The sequence below is a fragment of the Salvelinus sp. IW2-2015 genome, unplaced genomic scaffold, assembly GCF_002910315.2.
Source record: "Salvelinus sp. IW2-2015 unplaced genomic scaffold, ASM291031v2 Un_scaffold1234, whole genome shotgun sequence".
Classification (NCBI taxonomy): Eukaryota; Metazoa; Chordata; class Actinopteri; order Salmoniformes; family Salmonidae; genus Salvelinus; species Salvelinus sp. IW2-2015.
This window is the reverse complement of record NW_019942789.1, coordinates 287,550-293,170: the sequence shown is the minus strand read 5'-3', so window position 1 is coordinate 293,170 and position 5,621 is coordinate 287,550. Positions and strand designations below refer to the sequence as shown.

Sequence of the window (5,621 nt, the reverse complement as noted above, 5' to 3'; positions counted from 1 at the left end):
CCCTCGTTTACTCAGCTGGAGGATGTTTCACAAGTCCGGACGTGTGGGAGGATGTTTCAGCTCCACTGTGTTGTGTTGATTCAGGCTTGGTCTTCACTGGCCGGTTAGAGCTACAACACACTACACTACGACACTACACTAGACACACTACACTAACCACGACACACTACACTACGACACACTACCACGATACTGACACACTACACTACGCACACACTAACACTACGACACACTACACTAGCAACTACAACACACACACTACACTACAACACACTACACTACAACACACTACACTACAACACACTACACTACAACACACTACACTACAACACACTACACTACAACACACTACACTACAACACACTCACTACAACACATACACTACAACACACTACAACACACACTACACTACAACACAACACTACACACACACACACACTTACACACAACCACCCTACAAACACCCCACACTACAACACACACACTAACTCACCACACTACAACACACTACACTACACAATGTGTGTGTGTGTGTGTGTGTGTGTGACTGTCTAATAGTAAGCATTTTCTGTCATTACAGCTACTGGAGGAGTAGACAGGCAGAGCGAGAGCGAGAGAGCGAGAGAGAGTATGAGAGTAAACTATTTGACCATGGTTACTGATCAAAACCTTAGAAAAACCTTGACAAAGTACAGGCTCAGTGAGCACAGCCTAGTCATTGAGAAGGGTAGACACAGGAAAACCTGGCTCCCTGTAGAGGAAAGGCTGTGCAACCACTGCACCACAGCAGAACCTGAGACAGAGCTGCATTTCCTGACAAAATGTCAAAAATATAAAACAATTAGAGAGTGTCATTTCCCCAAAATTTGAAAACCTTATTATGTACATGTACATTGTTACGTCATGCCAATAAAGCAAATTGAATTGTGTGTGTGAGAGCGAGAGAGAGAGAGAGACGAGAGACGAGAGCCAAGAGCCGAGAGCTGAGAGAGAGAGTGAGAGAGAGATCAGAGAGAGAGAGAGCCGAGAGAGAGAGACAGAGAGAGAGCGAGAGAGAGGGAGAGAGCGAGAAAGAAAGAGAGAGAGCGAGAGAGAGAGATGCTTCTGAAGTTAAAGGGTTAGGGTCCTTTGGCTGAAACATTCTTATTCTCTTCAATAGAAGAGTCCTACTAGCCTGGTTGACGCCACCCTGGTGACTACACCAGTGAATGATTGAAAGATTTGTATTTGTACAAACGTAAATCAGTAAGAAGTGTTTGTTTACATGATAGACCGATAACACATTGAGCATCCTAAATAAAATGGTACAACTGCATCATAAATGACTGGGTGAGCGGCAGCATGAGGGCTGAACGAGGTTCTACAGGAAGAACTTTTACTGGAATCAACTACGGCAACCCACACACAACATTTTCTTACGCAAGAATTACTAGTATAGTAAAAAAAAAAAAAAAAAAAGTGTTTCAATATCTTTATATTGTTAGAAAATATTCTGAATGAGGGTGGGAATGAAGAATCTATAGCCTACTTTATAAATCACAGTGACAATTAACAGCAGCCTCTTTCTGTAGGGGTCAAGGTTAAAAAAAAAAAGAAACGGCCTTTTTACGAGAGTTTCAGCAATCAATCAAATCAAATGTATTTATAAAGCCCCGTTGACATCAGCTGATGTCACAAAGTGCTGTACAGAAACGCAGCCTAAAACCCCAAACAGCAAGCAATGCAGAAGCACGGAGTAAGCTTGGAGGTGAATGTATTAAACCAAAGTCTACGCCTTCACCGAGTCTACGCCTTCACCGAGTCTACGCCTTCACCGAGTCTACGCCTTCACCGAGTCTACGCCTTCACCGAGTCTACGCCTTCACCGAGTCTACACCTTCAGTCTTTCCATGTTTGCCTCGTGTATTATTTCATCCTGTCACGTAAGGTTGAGGTTGCACATGCTCTGTGAGTTTTAAATCTGTAGATGTAAAATGTTGCATTAGACAGACATGTTAGGTTGACTTGATGAGAGATGTGACATCTCTTCTGGTTTGGTTGGTCTTACTGGCTGTAGTCTGATCTCTCTGGACAAGACCATGATCTGGTAATGTTTAGGGAAAGTCATGCATTGACAAAATTAGGGGTCAGGGAGAAGAACTTGCCAGAAGTGAACATGGGTAGTACAGTAGTAAGCTAGCTAGCTAGAATGCATGGGTGATTCACATCATTGCCCTACTATGTAAACAGAGGACATGCAAGAAGGCAAATGAATAACTTCAGTGGGGTAAGGAAATGTTTAACTAAAACATGCATTTGATTAGCTAGCCGACTTTATAACAAGCAAGCTCAAATTATTAGCTGGACGGCTTTCTATGAGCTAAACAATGCTAGCCCAACGTTAGCAAGCTAACATTAGTTGCTACTTGCAAGTCACAAGATATGTGACGTTTTAACAGTTTGTCGAATGTCACTTGTTTTAGTGTAGATGGGTTGTTATAACGTTTTCAAAATGTGTGTGATGATTTATGCGCCCCATTCATGACGTTAGTGGCAAACGATGTCCCAACTCCAAAGGTTTGTGCTAGCTAGCTGTCTGGCTAGCTACTGTGTGTGCTTGAGTATCCCTGAAAGCCTGTCAAATTGATTCATTCAATTAGAAACGTGGATACTCAACCATAATAGGGTGCTGCCATGAAGTCTGAGGGCACAGCCTCTTCATTATGGTCGCCTCACGCCGACACATCCAAGAAGACATTTCAGAATCTCAAGCCAAGGATGTAGAGAGGCTGGTGTCAACAAGACTAGTGTGCTACCTCACCAAGACTAGTGTCCTACCTCACCAAGACTAGTGTCCTACCTCACCAAGACTAGTGTCCTACCTCAACAAGACTAGCGTCCTACCTCAACAAGACTAGCGTCCTACCTCAACAAGACTAGTGTCCTACACCCAACCAAGACCTAGTGTCTACCCCACACTGACTAGTTGTCCTACCCCACCAAGACTAGTGGTCCTACTCCAGCAACATAGTGTCCCACCCCCAACAAGAACTAGTTGGCCTTACCATCAGACTTAGTGTCCTACCCAACACAGACTAGTGTCCTACCCCACACCGAACTACTGTTCCTACCCCAACACACGACTTAGATGTCCTACCCCAAACACGGACTAGTGTCCTACCCCAACCCAACGGACTAGGTCCCTACCCCACAGGACTAGACGTCCTACCTGCAGACAGTGTCTACATAGTGTCGCTTACCCCAACAGAAAAGTGTTCTAACGCCAGTTCCTCCCACAGGACTAGTGTCCTACCCTCAACAGATAGTGTCCATACCCCAACAAACTAGCTGTCCTACCCACGAAGACTAGTGGTCTACCTCAACAAAAAATTTTAGTGGCCTACCCACACCAAGGACTCAGGGTCCTACACCCCAACAAGACTAGGGTCCTACCCCACCAAGACTAGGGTCCTACCCCACCAAGACTAGGGTCCTACCCCACCAAGACTAGGGTCCTACCCCACCAAGACTAGTGTCCTACCCCACCAAGACTAGTGTCCTACCCCAACAAGACTAGTGTCCTACCCCAACAAGACTAGTGTCCTACCCCACCAAGACTAGTGTCCTACCTCAACAAGACTAGTGTCCTACCCCACCAAGGTGATTCTCTAACAGAAGAGTCCTACCCCACCAAGGTGATTGTCTAACAGAAGAGTCCTACCTCACCAAGGTGATAATAAAAACGGTGTTTTTAAGGTCAAGGACGTCCCCCTGTTACCTGGGTCTATTCCATTTCAAATCACAGATTGTAAAAAAAAGAAAAGTCCAGAAAGTTCAACCCTTGTCTGCTCTCTCCTCCCTTCTCTGCGCTCGTTCCTTCCCCCTTCTAATAAAACAAAGATCAGGGGGAATAAAAACAGTGAAGGGACCACACCTTTCCTCTCACACCGGGGGGTGTGTGTTCCTCTGGTAACCAGGTCTCTCCGTCAGAGATAAATATAGTCCAATCAGTGGAGCTACTAAATGTCACATCACATGACTAGGGAAACTGATAGGGTAAGTTACTGCTGCCAACCTCTCCAACACTAGATGCAAACGGTTTACCTATAACACACACACACACACACACACACACACACACACACACAAACCTGCCTGGCTGTCCTAGATGGCACCCTATTCCCTGTTCAAAATAATATATTAACAGTGTTTTAGACAAGGCTGATCTAGGGACAGTTTTGATGCTTTCCTGCTACAGTAACTAATGGATGAAGTCAGTACTAAACTGATCCTAGATCTGTGTCCACAACTGATACCCGGGATAGTTGCCAGCCACTGACTGGGTGATGGAGGGGAGGGAGGGAGAGTGGTTCTATGCTTTATATCCTTTTAAAAAGTCTTGCTTTCTCTCCCCCGTTTTCCTCCCTCTTTCATTTACGCTACGAATCTCCATCTCCTTTTTCCCTCGTTCTCTCCCTCCCTCTCTCTCTCTCCAACTCAGAGTGACATTCTCAGATCTGGAGGGAGGAGGGGGGGGGGGGTGGAGAGTGAGAGTGAGTGAGAGAGAGAGAGAATTAGATGTCTATAAGCTCTGAGAAAGGAAGAAATGAAGACGGACTGAAAGAGGGAGAGAAGAGGGCCGGCGACAGAGCTAATGTGACCAAGCATGCCCTCTTCTCTTTCAATTTCAAAACCCCTCTCTTTCTCTCCCTCTCAATGTGGTTCAGTGTCACGCTGTACCAAGCCAATACAGTACTGCTTTGTTAACCTCTCTCAGTCCGTCGCTTCCTCCCTCCTTCCCTCCTTCCCCTCTTCTTTCTCCACGCGTTCCTTCCAATCTAACTGGTTAAGGACTGGAATTTCACACACACACACACACACACACACACACACACACAAAGAGAAGCATGCAGTTTCATTTCGCTACGGCGTTCGTTCAGACAGCAGTTCGCAGACAAAGTTTGGGGAAGTGTTCAATGGGTTTTACACTGTGCTCTTTCCCTGATCTGCTTGATGCAACAGTTTCACTATACGGAGGAAGAGAAGGCTGTATGTATCTGTGAGTAAAAACACAGAGAGAGAAAGCTGTATATATGTATCTGTGAGTAAAAACACAGAGAGAGAAAGCTGTATATATGTATCTGTGAGTAAAAACACAGAGAGAGAGAGATAGAGAGAGAGGGGGAGAGAGCGAGATGGAGAGGGAGAGAGAGAGATGGAGAGGGAGAGAGAGAGATGGAGAGGGAGAGAGCGTGCGAGAGAGAGATGGAGAGCGAGAGTGAGAGCGAGCGAGAAAGCGGCAACCGTCACATTATCATCCAACACACTCACTTCCTTCCTGGGTGTGTATCCCACAGAGTGACCATGCAAAGATCAGTGTGTGTGTGACAGAGTGTCTGTGTGTGAGTAAGAACAGCGACAGAAAGCCACGTGGACAGCTATATGTTCATAGGGTTCAGGACTATAGACAGAATATGGAGCCATTTGGGACGCAGCCCCAGTCTAATGGGTTTACAGTAACACAAGGCAAGACAAACAGGTCACAACCCCAACACTAAGTACCCTGGAGATAACCCCAGTCTAATGGGTTTACAGTAACACAAGGCAAGACAAACAGGTCACAACCCCAACACTAAGTACCC

At 45.7% G+C, this 5,621-nt stretch overlaps 1 long non-coding RNA gene across 1 annotated transcript; it reads right to left on the bottom strand.

The window, feature by feature from the left end:
• Positions 1-110: 110 nt before the first annotated feature.
• On the bottom strand, positions 111-421 carry LOC139024237 (uncharacterized). Its single transcript, XR_011475525.1, has 3 exons — positions 399-421; positions 254-348; positions 111-138 (listed from the first exon to the last, which is right to left on the bottom strand). It is a non-coding gene; the product is annotated as an uncharacterized lncRNA (long non-coding RNA).
• Positions 422-5,621: the final 5,200 nt, after the last annotated feature.